Below are 27,226 nucleotides of genomic sequence, written 5' to 3'. Positions count from 1 at the left end.
TTCCATCTCATTATATCTTTTTCGATTTCCCTTAACAATGGTTTATAGTTTTCATTATATAAGTCCTTTACATTCTTTGTTATTTTTATTCCTAAGCATTTTATTTTTTTGTTGTTGCAATCATGAAGGGGATTATTCTTTTGAGTTCGTTCTCAAATGTTTCATTGTTGGCATATAGAAAGGCTGTTGACTTCTGTATGTTAATTTTGTATCCTGCGACCTTACTCTATTGGCTTATTGTTTCTAGTAGTCTTCTTGTGGATTCTTTTGGGTTTTCGATGTATAGGATCATATCATCTGCAAAGAGTGATACCTTTACTTCTTCTTTTCCAATATGGATGCCTTTTATTTCTTTGTCTTGTCTGATTGCTCTGGCTAGAACCTCTAGTACTACATTAAATAAGAGTGGACAGAGTGGACAACCCTGTCTTGTTCCTGATTTAAGGGGGAAAGCCTTCAGTTTTGTGCCATTTAATATGATGTTAGCTGATGGTTTATCATATATGGCCTTTATCATGTTGAGATATTTTCCTTCTATACCCATTTTGTTGAGAGTCTTAAACATAAAATTGTGTTGTATTTTATCGAAAGCCTTTTCTGTGTCTATTGATAAGATCATGTGGTTTTTGTTCTTTGTTTTGTTGATATGGTGTATTACGTTAACCGTTTTACGTATGTTGAACCATTCTTGAGATTCTGGGATGAATCCAATTTGATCATGATGTATTATTTTTTTAATATGTTGTTGTATTCGATTTGCTAGTATTTTGTTTAGTATTTTAGCATCTGTATTCATTAGAGATATTGGTCTGTAGTTTTCTTTTTTTGTGCCATCCTTGCCTGGTTTTGGTATGAGGGTTATGTTGGCCTCATAAAATGTGTTTGGAAGTATTGCTTCTTCTTCAATTTTTTGGAAGACTTTCAGTAGAATAGGAACCAAGTCTTCTTTGAATGTTTTATAAAATTCGCTGGTGTAGCCGTCAGGGCCTGGACCTTTATTTTTGGGGAGGTTTTTAATGTTTTTTTCTATTTCTTCTCTACTAATAGGCCTGTTTACGCTTTCTGCTTCTTCTTGACTCAGTCTAGGAAGGTTGTATTGTTCTAGGAATTTATCCATTTCTTCTAGGTTGTTGAATTTAGTGCCCTAAAGTTTTTCATAGTTAGATTCTACAATAATTCTCTGTATATCTACGGTGTCCGTGATGATTTCTCCTCTTTCATTTTGGATTTTATTTATAAAGAGTTCTTTCTTTTTTTTCCTTGGTAAGTCTTGCCAAGGGTTTGTCAATTTTGTTGATCTTTTCAAAGAACCAGCTCCTTGTTCTATTAATTTTTTCTATAGTTTTTCTGTTCTCTATTTCATTTATTTCTGCTCTGATTTTTATTATCTCCTTTCTTCGGCTGGTTTTGGGTTGTCTTTGTTCTTCTTCTTCTAGTTCCTCAAGGTGTGAAGTTAAGTGGTTCACTTGGGCTCTCTCTTGCTTGTTCATATATGCCTGAAGTGATATGAACTTCCCTCTTATCACTGCTTTTGCTGCATCCCATAGATTCTGATATGTCGTATTGTCATTTTCATTAGTCTGTATATATCTTTTGATCTCTGCACTTATTTCTTCTTTGACCCATTCATTTTTTAAAAGTATGTTGTTTAGTTTCCACATTTTTGTGGGATTTTTTTCCTCTTTTTTGCAGTTGAATTCTAGTTTCAAGGCTTTATGATCAGAAAATATGTTCGGTACAACTTCGATTTTTCTGAATTTGCTGATGTTGTTTTTGTGGCCCAACATATGGTCAATTATTGAGAATGATCCATGTACACTGGAGAAAAATGTATACTCAGTCACTTTGGGATGAAATGTCCTGTAGATGTCTATCATATCCAGGTGCTCTAGTGTTTTGTTTAAGGCCACTATATCTTTGTTGATTCTCTGTTTGGATGACCGATCTAAAGCTGTCAGCGGTGTACTGAGGTCTCCAAGTATGATTGTATTTTTGTCAGTTTTTGTTTTAAGGTCAATAAGTAGCTGTCTTATATATTTTGGTGCTCCTTGGTTTGGTGCATATATATTAAGAATTGTTATGTCTTCTTGATTCAGTGTCCCCTTAGCCATTATGAAATGGCCATTTTTGTCTCTGAGTACTTTTGCTGTTTTGTCGTCAGCATTATCAGATATGAGTATTGCTACGCCTGCTTTTTTTTTGGAAGTTATTTGCTTTGAGTATTGTTTTCCAGCCTTTCACTTTGAATTTGTTTTTATCCTTGTTACTTAGATGAGTTTCCTGTAGGCAGCATACAGTTGGATTTTCTTTTTTAATCCATTCTGCTACTCTGTGTGCCTTTTCATTGGTGAGTTTAATCCGTTTACATTTAGTGTAATTATTGACACTTGTGAGTTCCCTATTGCCATTTTATATATTGCTTTCTGTTAGTTTTGTGTCTTGTTTGATCCTTCCCTTTCGTTTTTCTATCTTTTGTTTTTATTTGGTTGTATTCCATACATCTTTCCTCTGTTGCTATCTTTTTTATCTCATGTGCTTCTGTGGTGGTTTTTTCAATGGTGGTTACCTTTAAGTAATGAAAAGAGTTCCTACCCTGTTCATTGTAGCGTACTATTTTGTGAGTACTTTTGCACTCCATCATCCTTTGCTACTGTTAATCTCCATCCTCTCCCCCCCTTTCTTTTTGTTGTTGTCACAGTTTAAATTTGGTTTTATTGTGTTCTTCTTGGAGCTTTTACTTGTGGCTTTGTTTTTTTTTGTTTGTTTTTTTTTGTTCTTTGTATCTGATTGGAGAACCCCTTTTAGTTATTACTGGAGTGGGGGTTTTCTGATGATAAATTCCCTCATCTTTTCTGTATCTGTGAATGTTTTTATTTCTCCTTCATATTTGAAGGATTGCATTGATGGGTATAGTATTTGTGGCTGAAAGTTCCTCTCTTTCAGGACTGTAAATATTGTGGTCCACTCTCTTCTAGCTTGTAGAGTTTCTGCTGAGAAATCTGATGATAATCTAATGGGCCTTCCTTTATATGTTATATTCTTCTTTTCCCTAGCTGTCTTGAGAATTTTTTCTTTGCTGTTGGTTTGTGCCAATTTCATTATGATGTGCCTTGGAGTAGGTTTGTTGGGGTTAAGAAAACTGGGAGTTCTGTTTGCTTCTTGAATTTGAGGCTTTAGTTCTTTCCATAGGCTTGAGAAGTTTTCATCTATTATTTGTTTGAATATGTTCTCCTTTACATTTTCTCTCTCTTCTCCCTCTGATATACCTATTATTCTTATGTTATTCTTTTTGATGGAGTCAGATAATTCTTGTAGGGCTAACTCATTTTTTTTTAAATTTTTGAGTCTCTTTCTTCTTCTCTCTGTTGTGCCTCAAGTTGCTTGTCTTCTATTTCACTAATCCTCTCTTCTATCTGGCCTGTTCCATTAGCTAAGCTTGTTACCTCGTTTTTCAGCTCGTGAATTGAGTTTTTGATCTCTGTTTGATTTGTTTTTATAGTTTCAATTTCCTTGGAAATATATTCTTTGTGTTCGTTGAGTTGTTTTCTGAGCTCCTTAAATTGCCTTTCTGTGTTTTCTTGTATATCTTGGAGGATTTTTAGGATTTCTATCTTAAATTCTCTGTCATTTAGCTCCAAGGTTTCCAATATATTAAATTTTTTCTCCATAGATTTTTCCTCATCTATCTGTGTTACCTCTCTTTCTTTTGTATCCATGATATTCAATTTTCTCTTCCTTAATGGCATCTGAGGGTGGTTTTGTTGATAGTATTAATGAGATTTAATAAAGAATAAAAAGTTAAAATAAAAAATCGAAGAGTTTTTTTTAATTAATAATGAAATAAAGAAAAATTAAATAAAATAAAAATTAAAAAAATAGAAAATTATTTCCTTCCCCTCTTCTTTTCCTCTCCTCTCCTCTCCCCTCTTTCTTGAGAAAATCTTCTGGTGAACTGTGAATTATATTGTACTAAATAGAACAAACAATGCCTGTGATGGAGGGCCTGAATTGGGGAGAAGTAATAAAGGGTCAAAAAAAGGGGGGGTATGAACCCAAAAAGAGCAAATAAGAAAAAAAATTCGGTCAAGAATAAAATGATTTGCTTTTAGGTGTTGGTTGACTAAGAGTTATGATGAGAGGAATAAGAGGGAAACAGGAAAATGGGGGACAAATTAAAAAATTACTATTGTATTTAGTGGAACAAGAACTAGATAAAATGGAGAGCCATGGATGGGAGCACTACTAGTGTGTTAAAAAGGTGAAGTAAAAACCCCCCAAAATGCCACAAACATAAGTTTGAGTCCCAGATAAGATATTGCTCGTTATTGAGGTTTGAATGAGAGGAGACGTAAAGGAGAAAGGAAGAAACTAATATAGAGGAAGAAAAGAAAGAGAGAGAGAGAAGAAAAAGAGGGAACCACTAAAAGAATAAAAAAGAAAAAAGAGGAGAGAGAGAGAGAGAGAGAGAGTTAAGGGTTTTGGAGTGCAACCCTCATAGAGAGAAAGGAAGAGGAAAGAAAAGATAATGGGAGATGTAACACTTATGGGTAGTGTAGTTCAAGGAGAGGAGAGAGTAAGACTGGCAGAGAGTTAAATGACCAAATTGGAGGAGGAAAAAAAAATATCAAGAATGAAGATAAGAGAAACAAACGAACAAATATAATAAAATGGGATAGGTTATAAAGTCTGTGTGTTATTCTTGATTTTGAGAGGTTATCTTCTTGCTTTTTCTTTTCTCTCCCTCTTCCTTTTGGTGACTCTGTATCCCGGGTTCTGCCCCTTTGGCACGCTCAGGTAGAGGTTTGCAGTTGATAAGTCTCTATGGCAATGTCATGTATTGTGCTTTAGTCTCGTTGGCAGTCGAGGCTCATTAGCGTTTATACACTCCACCAGTGAGAGAGTCCGTGTTCCTGGAGCCTTTCTCCTAGTCTTTCCTTCCTCAATTAGTAGACTGATAATCCAGCTCTGGGGTTGCTGCTGCCTCTGCCTGGATAGTAAGAGGCTCAAAGAGCTGGCAACTCCCCACTCTGTTCCCACTAAGCAAAGGGCTCTGGGTAAGGCTCAGTCAGTCAGAGCTGCTAGCATAATCAGGCGAGGCTTCCGCCCACTCAAAAACCTCTGGCTCTGCCACTCTGTCCGGTAACACGGGTGGGCGCCTACTCCCGGGGTGCTTGGAGGAAACTCTCGCTCACTATCTGCGCACGCAGACCAGGATATCAGGCCGGAAGTCTCACACTCTGAGTGAAACCCCTGCCTGCACGGAAAAGTTCCAGTGTTGAAATTGGCTCTCGCTCCATTCCCGTGCGCAGCTTTTTCAAGGTGCTGGGTGGCCCGAGATTCTACTTTTGGCCCACACAGAGGCCCCTGACTCTGCTCCTCTGTGGGACAACACGGGCGCCCACTACCGGGGCTTTGGAAGGAATCTCTCGCCCACTATCTGCGTGCGCTGAGCCGGAGATCGGGAAAAATGGCTGCCCCACTTGTCTTTCTTTGTCTGGGTTTGGTGCGAGTGTTAGCTGTATTGCCCGAGTTGCCACAGGAACAGTTTTTCCTCGGCTTGGATCTCCGTTCCTCAGCCTGGTTCGGCCGTTTGTGCCGTGGCCTGGATCTGTTCACCCCCTTTGCCCGCCTTAGTTTCTATATTCTCAGTTCCCAGTGAAAGGCGCCCTGTTTAGGTTAGTGAGGAAGGCAGAGCATTTCTTACTCCCTATTTCCTTCGGGGTTTGATTATATATTTAGCCAATTTTTCGCTTGACCATACCTTCGGGTGTATTGCGAAACATCTGGAGGCTCCAAGGATAGGTTTTTCTGTTTCTGGTTGAAGATCTTGTTGAGTTTTGGGGGAGATTTATTGGTATTGCTTCCTACCACGCCATTACACTGACGTCATCCCATTCTATTGTTTTTAATGGTAACATAGTATCCCATTAATAAGTACCAAAATTTATAGAACCAGTCCAATATTTTTATTTTTATTTTTACCAGTCCATTATTGATGGACTTTTAATTGTTTTCAGTTTTTTTGTTTTGGTCTTCTGTTACAGATAGGCTGCAATGTAATATCCCTAAACATGTATACAAGTATATCTAAAGTCCTGGAAGTAGAATTTCTGGAATGAAGGATACACAAACTAAATATTTTGAAAAATAAGCATTATTACCCTTTAAACATATTGTGTTAACGTACACTTCCATGCACAATGAACTTTGTATTTGTTTCCTATCATGTGTCAGGTAGTATGCATTTAGATTTTAGAAATACCAAACAGTAATTGAGGCAAAGGTAGATGTCAGGTCTAATATTTCCACAGAGTATCAGGTATAGGGAAATCTATTAATTTTGCTATGATTGAAACAGCAAAGGACTGCAAGTCATACATTGGTCCAAAGGCAATAGAATACCAAATTTCAGGTTAAAATGTAGAGACTTATACTAGTAAATGCGTTTAGGTTTTTTAATTTTTTATTTATTTATTTTTTTTCTGAAGTTGGAAACGGGGAGGCAGTCAGAAAGACTTCCGCATGCGCCCGACCGGGATCCACCTGGCACGCCCACCAGGGGGTGATGCTCTGCTGCATCCAGAGCCATTCAAGCACCTGAGGCAGAGGCCAGAGAGCCATCCTCAGTGCCCGGGCCAACTTTGCTCCAATAGAGCCTTGGCTGCAGGAGGGGAAGAGAGAGACAGAGAGGAAGAAGAGGGGGTGGGGTGGAGAAGCAGATGGGTGCTTCTCCTGTGTGCCCTGGTCGGGAATCAAACCCAGGACTCCTGCACACCAGGCCGAAGCTCTACCACTGTGCCAACCAACCAGGGCCTAGCTTTTTAACATTTAGTTTCAAATTTCTGAATGTATCCTATCCACACGGTTAATAATAATCTCCACAAACATTTCAGATCAGGGTAAACTGAGGACCATAAATGTCAATTATTGAATAAATGAATGAATGAATAAATGGGTCAAAAGATTAGTTTTAACATTCCTGCAACAATCATATTCTAACCAAGTTTATATCCATAAGCAGTTGCAATTCTGAAAACTTTCATGTAATTAAAAATGAGTTAATATTAGTAAATTGCTATTTAGAAAAAAATATCTAATTTAGCACAGCACAATTTGAAAACTTACAACTAGTCTATTCAAATTTGGACCTAAATCATAAAATAGTCTTTTGGAATTTAGGCATGTAATGGTGAAAAAATACTATTGGTACAAATATCTTAGACATAAAAACAAATACAAAATGTGAAATAAACCTATCTGAAACTAGATTAACAGCATTGGTCTTATACTTCTAATTTGCTAAAAGACACAAGCTTGAGATGGGAAGAAACTCAGTTATAATTGACACAAGAAAATCTCTTCTAGGCACAATAGGGTTTCCAGAAAGTATGAGAATTAGCAAAGAGTGGGCCTCTGGATGAGAGTAAATCCACCATGAGGTAATATAATGCCTTAATAGATATATAGTACATTGGACAAAAAAAAAAATAAGAGCAAGGGATTTTTGGAGCTCCAAACAGCTAAGTAGTTGCTTCTATAAAATCTAGCAGTATCTGGTAGGGCTCCATGTACCAACCATATAGGGGGTCCAGTGATTCCAGTCTTTAATGATTCAAAAGTTAGAGTAACAAATAGTCCAGAGGTAGAGTGACTAGAAATGTTTCATCAAGACAAATCCTAGTTATTATCCCTCTGGATAAAAAATGAGGGTAGTTGGTCCATGGGAAAAGACAATACCCTAACTGTACAAAGAAGTCTGGCTTTACGTCAGTGTAGAGCTTGATTCTAAGTTTCAGTGTGTTGGACTAAACTTCTTTAGGTTCCTCCTCTGGCATTTAATATTTTTGGAGAGGTTAAGATGGTGGTGAGCCAGCAAGCTAAAGTTAAATGGCTGGAACTATAGAAAGAAAACAGCTATGGAGACGGTGGGCCAGAAAATCCTAATTAAGTGTTTGTCTAATAGAATTCAATGTTGGAACTGGGTATTTTAACATGTACACATTTTATTGCTACCAGACTTTATGTTACCACATTTACGCCAATCTTACACTACCCATCCTAAGTTGCAGTAGCTATGGAGTCATAAAAGAAGACAGTGGCATGGCTTGCAGTTATTAAGCACAGATTGTTAACCTCACGTTACAAACTGGTATCGTGGAACCTGGCATGAAGCTAAGAAGAAAAATTTTTAAAAAACTTGTAAGCTTAAGCTATATCTCTATGCTGCAACACCGCTCTCAATTTCTCATATCAGTATCATACATCATCTTTGAAAGGACTCATGTATTATAATAGGAAAAGTAGGTCTATAGATGAAGTATGTTTCTTTGAAGATCCCATCAATGAGTTCTGTGGGATCTTGGCACTTATATCATAATCTTCCCAATCACTGGTACTAAAAAAGACCCCAAGGAGATTGATCTAGGTTTCCCTGAAAGCTTACAGTAAAGAAAAATTACAAGTGCCCTAGCCAATGGCAAAGTGGAAATAGCACTGTCCTAGAGTGTTGTCTGTGGTCACGGGATCAAGCCCTGTATGTGCTAGTTCTGAAAAAATGATTTGATGCTTCTCTCTCGCTCTGTCTTGAAAACAAACCAAAAGAAAGAAAAATGACCTAGATCTACAGATTTCTTCCCCAAAACCAACTTATTCTATATATGGGGGTGAGGGGAACTACAAAAGTAGGTTTACAGCTGTTAGTACTCAAAATAGAGTTTATTCATCTATTATTAATAACTGTACTCTTTTCTATGCAAATACCATACACCTACTTTGCCCCACCCCATATAAGTCATTAGCAAGCCAGCTCTCACTCACAGTCATAACAGTGGTTAGTAAAAAAAGGATTGAACAGGGGAAAGAAAAACAGAGGCAATCCAGGCCACGCCTGGCTAATTGCACACATCAGTTCTTGTGCTTGGGTGCACAATGTAACACTACAATGGCTGATTCTACACAACATCCATTGGGTCAAGTTAGTCCATGATCCTTCTAAGTAAAGTCATCAAGAAAAAAGCATGCAGATCTGACCGGTTGGCACAGAGATTAGAGCACCGACCTGGGACACTAAGGACCTACCTTTGAAATCCCAAGGTGAACAGTTTGAGCTTGGAGTAACTGGATTGAGCATGGGATCATAGATTTGATGCCATGGTCACTGGCTTGAGCCCAAAAGTTGTTGGTTTGAATGCCAATGGTGCTGGCTTGAGTCAAAGGACACAGGATTACTAACAGTCTACGAGTTGAGGTTTCTGTTCTCTCTCCCTTCCTGTCTGTCTCTGTCTCTCTTATAAAAAAACAAACAAACCAAAAAAACCTTTTTTAAATTTAAAAAATAAACCCACATGTATCTTTTTTTGCTGTCCACCTTCACCTTCCCTGTTCCTATTCCTCATGAATGTCCTTGTCTTTGTCTAAGTATTCTCTCCTTTCTACCAGGCCAGGCACCAGCATGGCTGACTGAGAACCCTAGAGGCATAAAGTTCTACAGCGCCTGTTGGCTAGAGGCCAGGAGACTACAGTAGCTGCCACACAGGATGGAGTTTAGGTGAGAAGGAGAAAGGCAAATCTCGTGAATGCCTCACATGTATGAGAGAGCAAAATGGCAGGGTGACTACATAACCCAAGGAACCAGATGTAGAAAATTACGGGCATTGGAACTGCAACCAAAGGCTGCAGGAGGAAAGGCTTGCCATCAGCTGCCCTCCTGCCCTTTGGTACTGTGTTTGCTCTGTTTGTGTGTGTGACAGAGACAGAGAGAGGGACAATAGGGACAGACAGAAAAGAAGAAGAGAGATGAGAAGCATCAACTTGTAATTGTGACACTTTAGTTGTTCACTGATTGCTTTCTCATATGAGCCTTTACTCTGGGGCTCCAGCCAAGCCAGTGACCCCGTGCTGAAGCCAGCGACCCTGGGCTCAATTTGCTGAGCCTAGCTCAAACCAGATGAGCTCCTGCTCAAGGCGGCAACCTCCAGATTTCAAACCTGGGTCCTCCGAGTCCCAGATTGATGCTCTATTCACTGCTCCACCTCCTGATCAGGCTGTTATTTGCTTTTAATAAGCAGAGTCCATTAGGGGAAGCACTGGACACTGAAAATAAGACTCCTGCTGCTGGAAGCTGACAGAAAGCAACATCCATGAGTGTAAGAACGCACGGTCAAAGATGGTCTCAGAAACAATGCCTAAATGAAGAAGAAAAAAATGAGCAGGAGGCAAATGCAAGCCCAGCCCAGCCCAAGAAAGGGAGCACTCTAGAACAAACTAAAAGAGCCTAGGACCACATCATTCTCCACAAAACACACTCATCAAACTTCAGTTGATTCTAAGAAATTGACAAAAAGAACTCCTGAATCCAATTCCTTTGCTCCTCAAATGTTGCTGCAAATTCACTAGAGATGGACTGACGTCATTTCAGGACAAATGTAATTGTGCAACCTAGATGTCCCATTTATTTCTAAAGATATTAATAATATATATAATGATAAAGATATATATTTAGACACTATATTATAGAGATTATAATTAATTACGAGTTAATTATGTTAATGAATGTCATTATGAGACTATTTCCCTAACATAAGAGCCTGGGGAACATGAGATAATCACAGGTGTCTTGTTGACGATCATGTCACACTCCAGAGCTCAGCCGTAAAGGTGTTGGTTTAGTTCCCCTACCGCTCCCTCTGTGCAATCCTGTTCTCTTGTTGGCAATCTGACCAACATATTGGCTCTCTCAGCCCTTTCAACTTTACTGACTGCTTTGTGACATCATTCTCCACCAAACCTATCACCACCTGTGAGAATCATGGGGTTTCCATGGATGTGTAAATACATTTGGATCATCGCAACTGGCCAGTGACCATGAACCAGTGACTAGTGAACAGTGGTCAGTGTTACCAGTAACCTTTGTACTGGACACATGTCCTCTTTGGCTCTAGCTAGTCAGACATCTAGTATTGTCTTCTCATCCAATGAATCTATTACTGATATATTGACCTCTTCTTTAATCATGTCAGGTAAGGAAAAGACTTCCTAACGTTTTATTAGATATTTCCCCCCTAAATTAGCAGTAGAGCCAGAAAAGCACAGAAAAATGGTGGAAAGTATTGATCTAGAAATTGGAAAAACTGGTTTCAGTTTTAATTTTGACATTTACTGGCTATGTGACCATGGACAAGTAGGTTACTCTCACTAAATATGTTTTTCCCTCATCTATTTAATAAATCACCATGTTGGATTGGTTGTTCTTGCTAATCCCTAACTTTTCTACCAAAGCGTCTTAAAAGAGCACCTATGTAGAAAATGAAATCAACACTTCTTGACATGTTTTAAGAGGAGCAGAGAGAAAACTGGCATGGTGGAGAGAACTAGCACTATATATCCCAGATGTCTCATGTGTAATCGTCTCCCATGATGAATGTTTCAACGTCAGTACTTTCAGTGTAGTGCTGTTCAAACTATAATATTCACCTGATTTTGGAGTTTTCCATCCAAACTAGGTGAGAAGAGAAAACAGGGAGAAAATATGGAGAGTAATGGGCGATAAGGAGGCAAGTATTTAAATGTAAGAAACTTGAGGATTGTGTTCATCAGCACAGGCCAATGGGCACCAGGAGGGAGAAAATCAGAAGAATGAAGGAGGGGAAGCTGAACGGATGAAGAAGGGAGCTTGGAGGAGCTCTCAGGAGCCAAAAAGGTGGTTCAAACAGAATGTGGAGGGGAACCAAAGATTTTCAATTGTAGCAGAAGAAGAGTATATGGTCTAATGCTCAGTGGAAGGCAAAATAAAGTTGATTTTAGCAAATGCTTATGTGACGAGACTAGGAGGGAAAGTAAGACCAAAATAGGGTATCACTAGGAAATGCAATTTACAAAAAAATTATTCAGCTGTCCTTGTCTATAACTCTTTGAACACACATGGCACTTGACAGTTTTGAACATAAACATTTAAAAAATATTTTTAGAAAAGATGTTTCCTATAAACAGGAAACTCACAAAGCTGGTTATCTAGGGGTTGGAGGAAACAGAAGATTGTGTTGCACTTCATGCCTTTTTTTAATTGATGTTGATGCTTTGTCTATTAAAATAAAATTGAGATTTTTTTTTTGAACAATGATATGTCCTAACTTGAATAAGAAAGAGTAGTTTCTGTGTCTGATAAGTATGTTCCACGTCAAAGCTGCTGTTCATCCGCACAGTTATTGTCTTCCTAACGCACACAGCACACTGATAAACAGTCACCACCTCTTCGTAGAACTTAGTTCCCTAAGAAGAAAATGAAAATATCAAGTTCCACATTTCTGAGTTTATTTATCTAAAACCAATTCTGTGGAGACTCTCAGGAATTCCTTAATTTTCTTAAAATTGGATTCTTGCAATACTTGGTTTTTTAGGTTTTCAGTATGACAGTTTCCAGGATGTTGAAGATGATTAAAGTCTATATTTTAAGATAACCACAAAATCTTCATTATACTTTTTAATAGTCCTTTTCTGTTTGTTCTATGTTTATATTAATTGAAATACATATTTCTATTAGATTTTTTTCTTAGTTGCCAGGTAATATTCAGAAAAGCATGAATGATTGCAATAATGGAATTCCTTTACACTTAATTTACGTACTCTCTGTTTTATACCAGTTTTTACTGAAATATTTGTCTACACAGGGGTACTGAACCTTTTTATACCTACCGCCCACTTTTGTATCTCTGTTAGTAGTAAAATTTTGTAACCGCCCACTGGTTCCACAGTAATGGTGATTTATAAAATAGGGAAATAACTTTACTTTATAAAATTTATAAAGCAGAGTTACAGCAAGTTAAAGCATATAATAACAATTACTTACCAAGTACTTTAAATCAGATTTTTACATTTGCCATAATAAATCTTTATAAAACAACTTACTATATAGTTAAATGTATCTTTTTACTTTGGTTGCTCTGCTACTGCCCACCATAAAAGCAGGAACGCCCACTAGTGGGCGGTAGGGTCCAGGTTGACTACCACTGGTCTACACACATTGGGGCTGCCTACACACCCACATTTACTGCATTTCACTACTTGTTGTGCATATTTTACTGAGTACCTTCTCTGTTCATATGTACTGGCTAGGAATTCCTTCAGTGTTACGTGCCATTTTTGGCTGATTTTTGGTTTATAGTATTCACTAAAATAAAATACCCATATTCAATTTTAAAGTGTTATATGTATAAAACAGGACTTAAATTATTAGTGAATTATTGTTCTTTGGTGCTTGCTGCATGCCTGAGCTCTCATTGATATCTATATTTTTATTTCCAGTTCTGTGATTTTTTCATGATTTTTCTCTTTGTCTTTCCAGTACTTATAATATCTCCACCTGTATAAAATTAGATGTAATTTATCACTTATTGATGTTTGAATTATTAATGTTATTATAACCATTTGATAGATGAGAAGCCACAGCTCAGAGAGTTTATATAACACTTTTTTCTAAATTCACTTTTGGGCCTAAGCAAGGAGTGGCACAGTGGATATAGCATCAGCCAGGGATACTGAGGAAACAGGTTAAATATTCCGGGATCTCTGGCTTCAGCGTAGGCTCACCACCTTGAGTGTGTGGTAGCCAGATAGAGTGTGGGGTCATAGATATGACCCTATGGTTGCTGGCATGAGCTCAAAGATCACTGGCTTAAAACCCGGGTTCAGTGATCGAGGGAAAGCAAAGATTTTCAACAGTAGCAGAACAAGAGTGTAGGGTCTAATGCTCAGTGGACGGCACAATTAAGTTGATTTTAGCAAATGCTTATGTGACTAGACTAGAAGGGAAAGTAAGACCAAAATAGGGTATCACTAGGAAACGCATGCTGGCTTGACCAAGGGGTCACTGGCTTGCCTGGAACAACTGTGGTCAAGGCATGTATGAGAAAGCAGTCAATGAACAACTAAAAAGCTGCAACACAAAATTGATATTTCTCATCTCCCTTCCTGTATGTTTGTCCCTCTCTCACTCTTTTTCTTATTACAAAAATGAATAAATAAAATTGAATTAAAATAAAACAAATACACTTCTGAAGAATCTCAATCTCAGATAGTCATTTGAGGTAGGTACAGAAACTCGATTCTAAGAGAGAAAGAATAATTTATATATATATAACAGGGACAGAGAGAGAGTCAGAGAGAGGAACAGACAGGGACAGAGAGACAGGAACGGAGAGAGATGAGAAGCATCAATCATCAGTTTTTCACTGCAAGACCTTAGCTGTTCATTGATTGCTTTCTCATATGTGCCTTGACCACAGGCCCTCAGAAGACCAAGTAACCCCCTGCTCAAGCCAGCGAGCTTGGGTCCAAGCTGGTGAGCTTTTTGCTCAAAGCAGATGAGCCCACACTCAAGCTGGCAACCTCAGGGGTCTCAAACCTGGGTCCTCCGCATGCAAGTCTGACGCTCTATCCACTGCGCCACCGCCTTGTCAGGCTGGAAGAATAACTTTTTAAATTTACAAACTAAACTCAGCTCTATGTGAATTTCAGCAAATACCATGTGTACTGTTTAGGCAAAGCAAAAAGCTGAAGATTACATAAGTGAAAGCTGCAATATTTCTAAGGTACAAAAAAGCACCTGTATTAGAAGTTTTATTGCACTCAGATTTTGTCTCACAGCAGAGTCCTGGCAGGAAAGTCGGATCCTTAGGTTATGGAACCTGGTGATAATACTAACATAGTGAAAGAATATGAACAAGTCTATTTGACCTCTCTGATCCTAAATTTCCTCACTCATATGATGACGTTAAAACAGAGACTCTCTACAATTGCTGGTTCTAAAATTTTTTGATTCTAGGAAAGAACAGACACATCAATACAAGTGCAGGATCAAGGCAAAGACAAAACAGGCAGTGATCGCTTGCATCTGGTCTACGGGACACTGTGGAAACCAAAACACTTGGGTATTTTACACATTTCTGCCCACATTGGGAGTGCAGGCAGTTAATAAAGAAAAGAAGCAATGTGTGTCATCACTCAGAGCCATCATTAACTTTTGAGCTTTGCTATCTCAAGGAGGATTGTGATTAGAGGTTTTCTGATAGCACCAACCTTAAGATAATACCATCCTTCAAACACAGTGAGAGTGTATGGGTCTCAGTGATTTTTTTCCCCATTACCCTCTTGTTTCCTATAGAGAATGGCCAATTTTAAGTTCCATTACCTGGAACTTAAAATTCTCTGAAGCTCCTCTTCCGGGAGTGAGCAGTGGAGCCTCCCTGACAGCTAGTGTCAACAATTTCTTCAAGGTCTCTGTTCCACCTGGCAGTTTGGCATGGCTGCCGCCATCAGCTTCAGGCACCCCTTTTCAGCCACTCATGGGTAGTGCCTAACTTTACCAGCATTCCAGCACAACTATTTTGTCTGAAGTTGCTGGCCAAGATATTGTCCGAGCCAGTATACTGAAAATAGGTCTAGTTTATGTGTTTCATCAGAAACAGCTCCCTTCCCTCTCCTAGTCCACGGTGTCAAGTGTTAATCTTCGTGTAGGAAAGTGAAGAATTAAAGGGATCCCACTTGAGAATGCTAGCCTTGTAAAATGCTTTAAAAATCACCCTAACTTTTTACTTGACTTATAACAACCATGTGAAGTAAAAGAAAATCATAAAACAATGACATCAAATGCTGATCAGTAAGAATGAGAATACTTGCCTCCTATCGCTTAGTGTAGGGCACTCTCCTGATCCTTAAGAGGAGCTAGTAGAAATGCCTTTCCCATTGTTGGAAGGTGCATGATTGCTGCATTGGTGGTATGGGCAGTATTATATTTACACGACCTGACAGACTCTTCCTTGATTCCTACATAGTGATGGAGATTTCCCTGAGATTGCAACCTCCAAGCCAAATATTTTGTCTACCACCAACTCCAGAATTCCTTATCTGCTGCAGTAGTAGATATGTCCAGATACTGGAGAGTAACATATCACCTGAGCTAGGGGACATTTCAGTGTAACCTCTAGTCCAGGGCTCTAGAGATCTCCTGCCACTACCACCAGCTCAATGCCAGGAACAAAAGGAGAATAAGATTTAGGATTACATCAAAACCAAGCTTTCAATGCCTCTGGATGTGTACCAAATTCCAACAGAAAACCAAGATCCCCCACTGCTCCCTTTAGAAATCCCAGATATCCAGCAGCTCCTGGCCTGCATTGATCCCTTTGGCCAAGAGGAGCAGCCTGGCTGTGAAAACACAGATCTGAGAAAGGATACACTGAGTCTTAAAAACCAAGAAACACTTGAAAGTGAGAATGGATTTAAAGACGTTTTTGCAGACATCACTACACTGCAGGCGGACATTGCCTTACATAGATTCTAAATTCCTTGGATGGCCTTGACCAATCCAGAGGTCCCAAGGTGATCAAAACCGAAGACACCAGAACCATCAAGTTGAATGAGGCAAAGAAAAAGTCACATATCTCACAGGCTTCCTCTGATCAAGCCAGGAAGAAGAAACTTAAAGCTTCCTAGCCTGAACGTGGTGCACCCAAGGCCAAAATCCAACCCGAGCACCCAGATTGCATGTTCGTGGGAGAAGTGGGTGTATGTAAGGCGGCTGTCATTGACAGGGCTCCTGCGAACATGGCCAAGGATTCTTACACCAAACCTCAGAAACCTGCATCCAGCAGGCTAAGCAGAACTAAGAGCCATGGGCAGGAAAAGACCAAAAGGATGACAGAAACAATTCCACGAGCTGAAGAGAGTAAGCAACCAGGGAGCCAGTCCAGGCACAAGAGAAGCCAACCATTCCAAAAAGAAGCAGAGGAGAAATCAACCTGTGCTGAGCTAAGAGACCTTCAAAAAGCCTCGAAGCTCCCTAGGTATGCACATACTACAGTCTGTGCAGTTGTTTCATGCTCTGGGGAAGAAGAGCAATAAGAAAACTGAACTCTCTTCCGTCAGGGCCCTGGGAAACTCAAGAAACCTCAAAGGCCCCAGCTACTGCCAGGTATCAGTGCATGGCTAGATACCCTGTATAAAGCCAATAATCCTGAGAAAACTGAAATCAAACCCCAGAAGCCAGACGGCAGTGTTGAGAAGGAGCTGCCACCTACTGAAAAGGTCAATTTGGTACCTTTGGCTTTTCCATCCTTGGACAGGCCTCCAGCTCCACCTGCTCCTTGCAGGCCACAGTCTCTGGCATCACATCGGGATGCTGTGGCTGACCCTGCCCGGGTTCTACCTCAGCTCAGGCTACTGAAGTCCATTCATCTCAGCCATCTCATGCAGGCCAGCTTGGCCAATTTCAACCAACACAGCTGGCCAGCTTTATCCAACTCAGCCTGGTCTGGTACTGACCCAGCTCAATGTACTGCAGCCAGTTCACTTTAGAAACTCCTGCATCTTTGGCAGCTCCTTCCAGACAAGCTTGGCCAATTTCAAACAACCAGGCCAGACGAGGTCTGACCAACCCTACCAGGCCTAGTGCCCTGCAGTCTGCTGCTTCTAGGCCTGTGCCCTACAAAACATCATCTTGCATGTTGTTCCAGTTGGAGGCCATTCACATGGCTGTGACCAAGTCCCGGACCCTAACAAAGCCTCAGAACCAATATCAACTCTAGCATTTGGCCTTGTAACCAATTCCATGGAGAAAAGCCAATGTCGTAGGACCAGTAAGGTCAAAGTCCATCACGGTCTGGCAGAGGCCAGAGCAGGAGGCCATGACGAATCAGGCTAAACTAGAACAAGAGAATGCTGCCAAAAATACCTTCTTGGGAAAACATCAGAGAAGAATAAAAAAATGGAGATTTCTCCACTTCAGCTATGCAATACAAGAGATGCTAAAATAATTGGTGCCACCTTGGATACCAGCTGTTATTCCAAGAATTCTTCTACTTTTATATATTTTAAAACTGAATAAAATGAATACATAAGTGAAATGAAATTAGTAGATGAGTAATAAAGAAGCTTTTTGAGTTTTGAGATGTTGTTAACTGTGGTTTTCCTTGGTGGGGGTTGGGATCAAAGCGTACACGTGAGTAAATTATTGGCAGTGGGATAAGTCAACTAGAGACAAGGGGTAAGAACAGAAATAAAAAGAAGGAACTTAGTCCATGGCCAAAAAGGCCAGAAGGGAGAGATGTAATGGGTTTGTAAATACAAGCAGGAGAGGGGAACATGGGAAAAGAAAGAAGCAGAGTATGAGGTGAAGGTTAAAAGGATAAACGTTGGATAGAGTTTAAGATGGCAGGAGAGGAGTCCAGGTCAACCAGGAGAAGTATAAAATAGTGTCTTGTGGAGGTGGGCATTATGTCCCTAGAGCATCAGACAAGTATTTCAGAAAAGAGATTCAGGACACATACATTTCCATAAGATTTGGGGCCTAGGCAAGGGAACTGCTGTAGTAGGAGGCCCACCCAGAACAGGGTTGGGATATAAATCACTATCTACTCAACATCAGTGCAGGAGGCCCTCTAATGCAGTCCTTCAGCTACCCTTCACAACACACGGTTTTCAGAGCACAACATCCAGTGGTTACTGGTGGAGACATCCAGGTTCAGTAGTCTACATATTAACTTAAGGGCCAGCCAGGGATCCCTCCATGACCCAGCTGCAACTGCCGCCTTGTCTAAGTGCCGCCTTCAAGCAAAACCCACCATAAAGTTCGCGGGATATGTCCATTCCCACAGGGCCGAAACAACAGGTGTGCATGCGCATTGGGTCTCTGCTTGAACATCCATAGGTTGCAAGTATCAGATTAGAGGTGCTCCTAGAGTGGCCTGCTGGTGCAGTGGGAGGAAGTGAGGGTGGCCGAGAATTGGGGGGTCTTAAAAGGGAAAGGAATAAGGGCAGAGAGAGATGGAAAAATTACCACAGGGAAATTGGTCATTTCCATTTTAAAAATTGTTTGATCGAGATGTAATTTACACAGTATAAAATTCATTATTTTAAAAAGTCAATTCAGTACATTTAGTACACTTACAAGCACGTGCAACCATCATCATTATATTTTTTTTCATCATCGTTCTCTAACCTATAACATTTTTGTTAAAGGTTTTAATGAGAGAGGAGGGGCGCGGGTGGGTAAGCAAGAAGTATAATTACTTCACTAAGATGTTCACTGCTTGTATATGTGCCTGATCTGGGAAGTGCAGGGTGTCAAACTGGCAACCTCAGCATTCCAGGTTAACATTCTATCCACTGCACCACAGTTCAAGCTAATGCTTAAAATATTCATCAGCTGAAAATGATCCTCACTTTACCGTTAGCTGTCACTCTTAGTTTCCTCCTCCCTCCAGCCCCTGGTGACCACTAGTCCTCTGTCTGTCTGGATGTGTCTCTTCTGGTGATTTCATATATGTGAAGGAATACAGTGTGTGACCTTGGTGTCCGATTCTCTCACTTAGCATGTTGTCAAAGTTCATCCAAGTTGTAGTGTCTGTCACTACCTCACTCCTCTTCATGACTGAATACTATTCTGTTGAACAGATCTACCACTTTGTTTTATTCATTCATAAGTTGATGGACATCTAGCTGTTTCAACCAGTAATTTACATTTATTGAGAGTATTTTTGGTGCCAGGAAGCACCAGGAAAATTTTTTACTGCATTTCACAAATAAGAAGATAAGCTTGCAGAGTGTCCAGTATTTGCCCAAGATTAAGAGCTAGGAATTGGGGGGCTAGGATTTGAACTCAAGCAGTCAGATTGTACCCTTGTTCTCAAACTTTTTGAAGTTGGGGTGCATTTAAAATCCTACAAATAACTGTAGGCATACTATATACAAATTTCTGAGAAATGTTATAATAATTAAGTCAAATAATAAAGAAAAATATAAAGTACATGCATGCTTTTATGGTAATTAAATGAAATAAATATTAAAAAAGTAAATTTATTCTGACATTAAAAAACACTTGTATGTAACATTTTTTTAGTTCTGCTTTTTAGAATTCATATAAAATAGGGATTAAAAAATAAGGAAATGACAATAAAGTTATCTTTTTTATACATATATAGATACATTCTTTGTAAGATTTATTAATTCGGCAGTACTGGTGTGAATGTGTTTAGTTTTTTTATTCTTGTGTTTATGAGAAACATGAGCTTGATGTGTCCTAGAGATTTCTTCAATGTTTGGGCATATATTTGAAAGGGAAACTCTCATTTCCTCATCAATACATTGAAGAAATACTCTCTTTTTACTCTTAATTGTGTTGAGTGCAGAAAACACCCACTATACATATCATCTTATCTTGACACCAAACAAAGGCTAGAAGAAACTTGTCTCCAGTCTTTCCGGGGAACATGAAGGGTATTGTAAACAATCCAGGTCCACAGCTTAACAGCCTTTTGCAACCTAATCAGGCAAGTGAGGTGGGGTTTTGGTAGACTGTCAGCTTATGGCCAATTCCCCACACCTCTGTCCCACAAAAATTTAAACTCCAAAAAACCCTGTTAGATTTTGGGCCCCCAACAGGCACATATTTCTCTGGAATCCCATAAGGCACACCTGGAAATATTCTAGGGCGCACCATGTGCCCTGGTGCACACGTTGAGAACCACTGCCATAGACAATCAGGGAGCACCAAGGAGTCTCAGATATTGACCAAGATCGTGCAAGAAAATATTCTCTCAAAGAATGAACTGAAACCTAGAAACATGAATGCACAGGGCCCTAGTGTGTCAAAATCTAGCAAGAAATTGGATAAAAACTATATATCCCCCTCCCTGTCAGCATAAGAGCCATGGGCTTGAACAGGAAAACCAGATGGTGTCTGAGACAGAAGTCCACCATTCTTTCAGGTTGTGGGACCTGAATAAACCACTTTCCTTTTACACCAGCACCAATCTCACGAGATTTATTTATTTATTTTTTGGTAACAGATACCTGAACCTAGGTTTGCGTTGTTCAGTTACAGACTTCAGATGTAACTGAGTGACATGATACAAACACAGAAATGTACAAATGTTTCTTTAGTGAAAATTCACCCTTTCCCCGAACATCCCCAGACACTGATTTTTCCTCCTCCCTTGGAGACACTACATTGTCCATGCTGTGTATCCTACCAGAAAACTCCTTATACTTCAAAATATATGCATCAGAGTATACTGGTGAATCTGTCCCACTAATTTGAAATGTCACTTTTAGGGTATACTAATATTCATATGAATTATTCTGACATTCTTGCCTATCTTTTATATTAGTATATCTCTAGATTCTTCTATATTCTTTTTTTGTGACAGCGAGAGAAAGAGTGAGAGAGGGACAGGAAAGACAGAAAGGAAGAAAAAGAGATGAGAAGCATCAATTCTTCACTGGGGCACCTCAGTTGCTCATTGATTGCTTTCTCCCATGTGCCTTGACAGGGGCTGGGAGCTAAAGCACAGTGAGTGACCCATGCTTAAGCCAGTGACCTTGGTCTAAAGCCAGTGACCATGGGGTCATGTCTATAATTCGACGCTCAAGCCAGTGACCCAGCACTCAAGCTGGTGAGACCGCGCTCAACCTGGATGAGCCTGCACTCAGGACGGCAACCTCGGAGTTCAAACCTGGATCCTTCCTCTCCCAGCCCGATGCTCCATCCACTGTGCCACATCTTGGTCAGGTGACCCTTTAAATTTATCAACTAACTGCCTATATGGGAATTCAAGGCCAAAGCATGAAAACTGTGAGAGCCAAATGAGACGCTGAAGATTACACTATTTTTTAAAGAATAAAAAAGCATCTGTATTAGAAGTTCTATTGCACTCAGTTTTGGGCTCAGAGCAGAGTCCTGGCAGAAAAGTCGAATACTGAGATTATGTAATATGGTGATAATAGTACCATAATGAAAGAAAATGAACAAGTCTATCTGACTTGTTTGAGACTCAGTTGCCTCACTCATATAATAAAAATGTTAGAACAGAAGCTCTCTACAATGCTTGGTTGCAAAATGCTTCAATTCCAAAAAAGAGCAGACACATCAATACTAGTGCAGGCTCAAGGGAAAGGCAGAAAGGGCAGCGAGTGGTTGTATCAGGCCTAGAGGACAGAGTAGGAACCACACCCCTTGCGTCTTCTGCACTCTGTGTCCACATTGGGAGCGCAGGCAGTTGATACAGGGCAGAAAACTCCTCCAGCTTTCAGAACCATCAAAAGTGGTTGGATTTTTTATATCAAAGATGACTGCAATTAGAGGCTTTATGATAGCAACAAGCTTAAGACAATGCCTTTCTTCAAACATAGTGAGAGTTTATCAATCTCACCGATTATTTTTACCACCCTTTTGTTCATACATAGACTTTCCAATATTCACTGTTACTTGGGACTTCAAATTCTCTGAGGCTCTCTTCCGGTAGTAAGCAACGCAGCTTCCCTAAAAAGAAGTGTCTCAGTATCTTTGGGGTCTCTACTCCAGCTGGGAGATCAGCACGACTACAGCCATCAGCCTCCGGCATCTCTTTCCAGCCACTCATGGGAAGTGCCACCTTTACCAGCATTCTACTAGCACAACTATGTTGTCTGGAGTTGCTGGCCAAGACATTGTCCAGGAAGCATACTATAAATAGATCACTCTTTATGTATTTCATCAGGAAGAGCTCCCTTCTCTCTCTTAGTCTGTGGTATGAAGTACTCTCTCTACTCAAGAAAGTGGAGAGAATTAAAGGAATTCCATTGAGAATGCTACACTTTTAAAACAAATTAAAAACCATCCTCACTTATTATGTGACTTACAACAAGCCTGTGAAACACAAAGAAAACCATGAAATAAGACATCAAACGGTGATCAGTAAGAACTAGAACATTTTCCTCCTATCTCTTAGTACAGGGCACTCTCCTAATCCATAAGAGGAGTTTGTAGAAATGCCTTTTCCATTGTTGGAAGGCGCATGATTGCTGCATTGTTGGTAGGCACAGCATTATACTTGCACAAACTGACTGACTTCTCCTCGATTCTTTTGTAGTGATGGAGACTTCCCTGGGATTGCAACCTCCGAGTCAAACATTCTGTCTACCATCAACTCCAGAATTCCCCAAGTGTTGCATTAATAGAAATGTCCACATACTTGAGAGTAACCCATCACCTGATTTAGGGGACATTTCAGTGATTCCAGTCCAGAGCTCTAGTGATCTCCTGTCACTACCTCCAGCTCAAAGCCAGGAACAAAAAGAGAGCAAAAATGGGATTATATCAAAACCAAGCTTTCAAAGCACCTGGATACATATCAAGTCCCAACAGAAAACCAAATCCTCCACTGCTCCCTTTAGAAATCCCAGATATCCACCAGTTCTTGGCCTGCCTTGATCCCCTTGGCCAAGAAGAGCACCTGGGCTGTGAAAGCACTGGGATGGAAAACAATAGCTTGAGTCTAGAGGATCAACAGACATTTGAAAATAGAATTGAGCTTAATAATGGTTTGGCAGAAATCGCTGCACTAGAGGAGGATATTTGCCTTCCACAGCTGTTAAGTTCCTTGGATGATCTAGATCAATCTAAAAGTCCCATGGTAAGCAAAACCGAAGACACCAGAGCCATCCAGTTCAATGAAGTGCAGAGAAGGTCAAGTGTCACACAGGCTTTCTCTGTTCAAGCCAGGAGGAACAAACGTACAGCCTCTGAGCCTAACAGTGATGCTCCCAAGGCCAAATTCAGCCCGACTTCCCTGACTGCGTGCTTGTGGGAGAAGTGGGAATGTGCAAGGCTGCAGCCAGTGATGCGGCTCCTGAAAACATGGCCAAGGATTCCAACAGCAAACCTCAGGAACGGGCATCCAGCAGGCTCAGCACACATAATGGCCACGAGCAGGAAAAGACAAAAAGAACCAAAGAAAAATACCCAAGGAAAGCAGAATATTGCAAAGAAGCAGAGAAAAAGTCACAAGAGAAGCCAACCATTCCCAAGATGAAGCATAGAAAAAATCAACCTGAGATGATGATCCACGAACCTTCAAAAAGCCTGGAAGCTACCTAGGTATGCACATGCTGCAGTATGTGCTGGTTTTTCATGCTCTGAGGAAGAAGATTGATAATAAAACGGAACTCTCATCCTCCCAAGTCCTGGGAAACTCAAGCAACTTCAAAGGCCCCCAGCTACTCCCAGGTATCAATCCATGGCTAGATACCCTGTATGAAGCCAATGATCCTGAGAAAACTCAAGTCAAACTCCAGAAGCCAGACGGCAGTGTTGAAAAGGAGCTGCCTCCTACTGGGAAGGTCAATTTGGTACCTTTGGCTTTTCAATCCTTGGACAGGCCTCAAGCTCCACCTGCTCCTTGCAGGCCACAGTCTCTGGCATCACATCGGGATGCTGTGACTGACCCTGCCCGGGTTCTACCTCAGCTCAGGCTACTGCAGTGCATTCATCTCAGCCAACCTCTGCCAGGCCAGCTCGGACAATTTTAACCAACACTTCTGGCCAGCTTTATCCAATCCTATCTGTTCTGGTACTGACCCAGCTCTAACTATAGCAGTCAATTCATTCCTGGAAACTCCTGCATCTTTGGCAGCTCCTTCCAGACAAGCTTGGCCAATTTTGAAAAACCAGGCTGACGAGGTTTGACCAATTCTACCAGTCCCAGTGCTGTACAGTCTGCTGCTTCTAGAACTGTGCCCGACAAAATATCATCTTGCATGTTGTTCTAGTGGGAGCCCATTCACATTGCTGGGACAAAGTCCTGGGCCTTAACTAAGCCTCAGAACCAGTATTTACTCCATGATTTTGCCTTGGAACCAGTTCCCTGGAGGAAACACAATGTTCCTGAATCAGTATTGTCAATGCCCATCACAGAGCAGCAGAGGACAGAACGAGAAACCATGAAGAAAATGGCTCAACTACAGCAAAAAAAAAAAAAAGCTTCCAAAAGTACTGTATTGGGGAAAGACCTCTTTGAGAGGGAATTGGGGAAATACCTCAATGAGAGGGAATAGTAAATGGGAATTTCTCAATACTATGGCTTTGCGATATAAGAGATCCTAGAACACAGATAGAAAAGTGGCAATGAAGTAGGCGGATGTTGCAATTCCCACCTTCCAGAACCAAAGTGGAAGACAACCTAACTTAGAAACAATCATCTTGAAAAACCAACTTTGGACTAAACTAAGAGAAATCTATAACCAAGTAACACCGAAGGAACCACAATGAGCAGGTAGGAAAGGCAGAGACATGGAAAGGGCTGCCCCGATCTCAAAAGCGAGAGGTGACCTGGAGGTCTCTCACGGTGGGTGATATTTCATGAGAGTTGTGGGCCCTCAGCCACAGGACCAGAAACCCAGCCTGGAACCCCAGAGACTAGAGTAGGCGTATGAACAGTATTTAACTGAAAGAAGACCTGGATTACTGTTTGCAGGAGACAGACAGAACTCTCAGATCCAGGCTCTGTCTTCAAGGGACCGCGCAGAAAACCTCCTTCACAGCCACTTACCTGGGGGTCCGGAAGCAAAAGCGAGGAGCGCTGAGAGGACTGGAGTTGCAAGAGGTGAGTGTAATATCGGAGGCACAGGGAAAGATTACGAGAGACAGCCACTCTAATTCCTGGCTGACTCGTTCCCCAAATCTAAAGTGGCTATTTTTCTTGAAAGTAGCAGCACCAGTAAAGGGAAGTAATTACCTCGCCCACTGGAGGCTCTCCTACTGCAGTCAGCACAAAGAATCACTTAGAAGCAGGGGGCACATCAGGGACACAGGTTTTGAGTGGTGAGGTCTGAATTACACAGTCCCCCCAACCTGCTGAGCACCCTTAAATGGACAGAAAGGCCCAGCTGTGGTGTTAGCTGCGGTGCTTACCCACAGAGGAAATGGGGGTGGAGCCTGGAGAGGCAGCCTGAGCACCCACAAAGGGCCTAGCACAGCAAACCACAATAATAGGAAAGGAGTAGAGCCCTAAGAAAAATCCCTCATGTCCACAGGGTCAGAGCCCAGAGAGGCAGCCCACGCACTCACAGGAGTTGAATCCAGGGAAGAAAGAAGTCTCCCGCGCCCATGAGCAGCCCAAAGTGCAGCCCGCGAGCCCACACTTGTCCCCGAGTGCCTGAGTGCTTGAGGAGGCAGAGGCGGGCCTGTGGAAACACCTTTGTTCAGGAATAGAGAGGCCACACACACTGGCCAAGAGTGGATAAAAGCCAAGCTAGGAGTGCACTTGATAGTTACAATGGCATCATGGCCCAGCAGAGGCAAACACAAATTCTGGATCACCTGTAGGTCCAAGGACATGGATAAGGGCCAGTCAAAAGCAATGACCCCCACAGGTCTACGCAAGGTTTCGGCCAGGTAGATCCAGGGCTGGTACATCCAGCAGGCAGATATGAAGAGCATCAGCTCAGGACCTAACAACCATAGAGTGGTATCTTAATTAAGGAAAGGCTCCTAAAACAGGACCCAGCTAAGACATAGAAAACGCTGTCACAAACAGCAAAAAGAGTAGTAGCAGCAGACATGTAGCCCACAGTGGATTACAAACAGCTGAAACTATCCCAAGAAGATTGAGAAATAACACAACTGAAAGCTGGAGGCAGACAACACCAACCCTATACTCAGCTAGCTACACAAACAACACATCCAAAGCAGCAGTCTATACAGAGACAAAATGCGAAGACAGAGAAATGCAATTCAAATGAATCAACAAGAGAAATCCCAAGGAAAAGAACTGAATGAAATGGAAATAACTATGATACTGGACGCAAAGTTTAGTATAATGATTCCTAGGATGCTCAAGGATCTTAGGGCAACAATAGATGGACAAAATCAGCACCTAAACAAAGAGATAGCTAGCATCAAAAAGGACATTAAAATCATAGAAAAGAATCAGAAAAAAAGGACAAACACAATATCAGAAATGAAGACTATATTAGAAAGAATTAAAAACACGCTGGATGAAGTAGAGGATCGAATCAGCAATTTAGAGGACAAGATAAGCAAAAGCACGAAAGTAAAACAGCAAAAAAAAAAAATGTCTGAGGAAACTCTAAGAGAGCTCTGTGACAATATGAAGAGAAACAACATCCACATAATAGAGATTCCTGAAAAGAAGAGAAAGAACAAGGGATAGAGAACCTGATTAAAGAAATCATAGCTGAAAACTTCCCTAAATTGATTCTGGAAAAAGTCACACCAGTTCAAGCAGCACAGAGAACCCCATTAAAAAGGAACCCAAAGAGACCTACACCAACACACATCATAATTAAAATACCAAAGCTAAGAGATAAAGAAAAAATACTAAAAGCTGCAAGAGAAAAGCAGTCAATCACCTACAAAGGAGCCCCCATAGAACGATATCTGATTTCTCAACAGAAA

General features: G+C 40.7%; 1 pseudogene; it reads left to right on the top strand.

Annotated features, from left to right (window-relative positions):
• Positions 1–22,885: 22,885 nt before the first annotated feature.
• On the top strand, positions 22,886–24,339 carry LOC136397398 (uncharacterized protein C2orf78-like; annotated as a pseudogene).
• The last annotated feature ends 2,887 nt before the right edge of the window (positions 24,340–27,226 follow it).

Source organism: Saccopteryx leptura, chromosome 3 (genome assembly GCF_036850995.1).
Source record: "Saccopteryx leptura isolate mSacLep1 chromosome 3, mSacLep1_pri_phased_curated, whole genome shotgun sequence".
Classification (NCBI taxonomy): domain Eukaryota; kingdom Metazoa; phylum Chordata; class Mammalia; order Chiroptera; family Emballonuridae; genus Saccopteryx; species Saccopteryx leptura.
The sequence above is the reverse complement of the archived record's forward strand: the minus strand, read 5'-3'. Positions and strand labels throughout refer to the sequence as shown.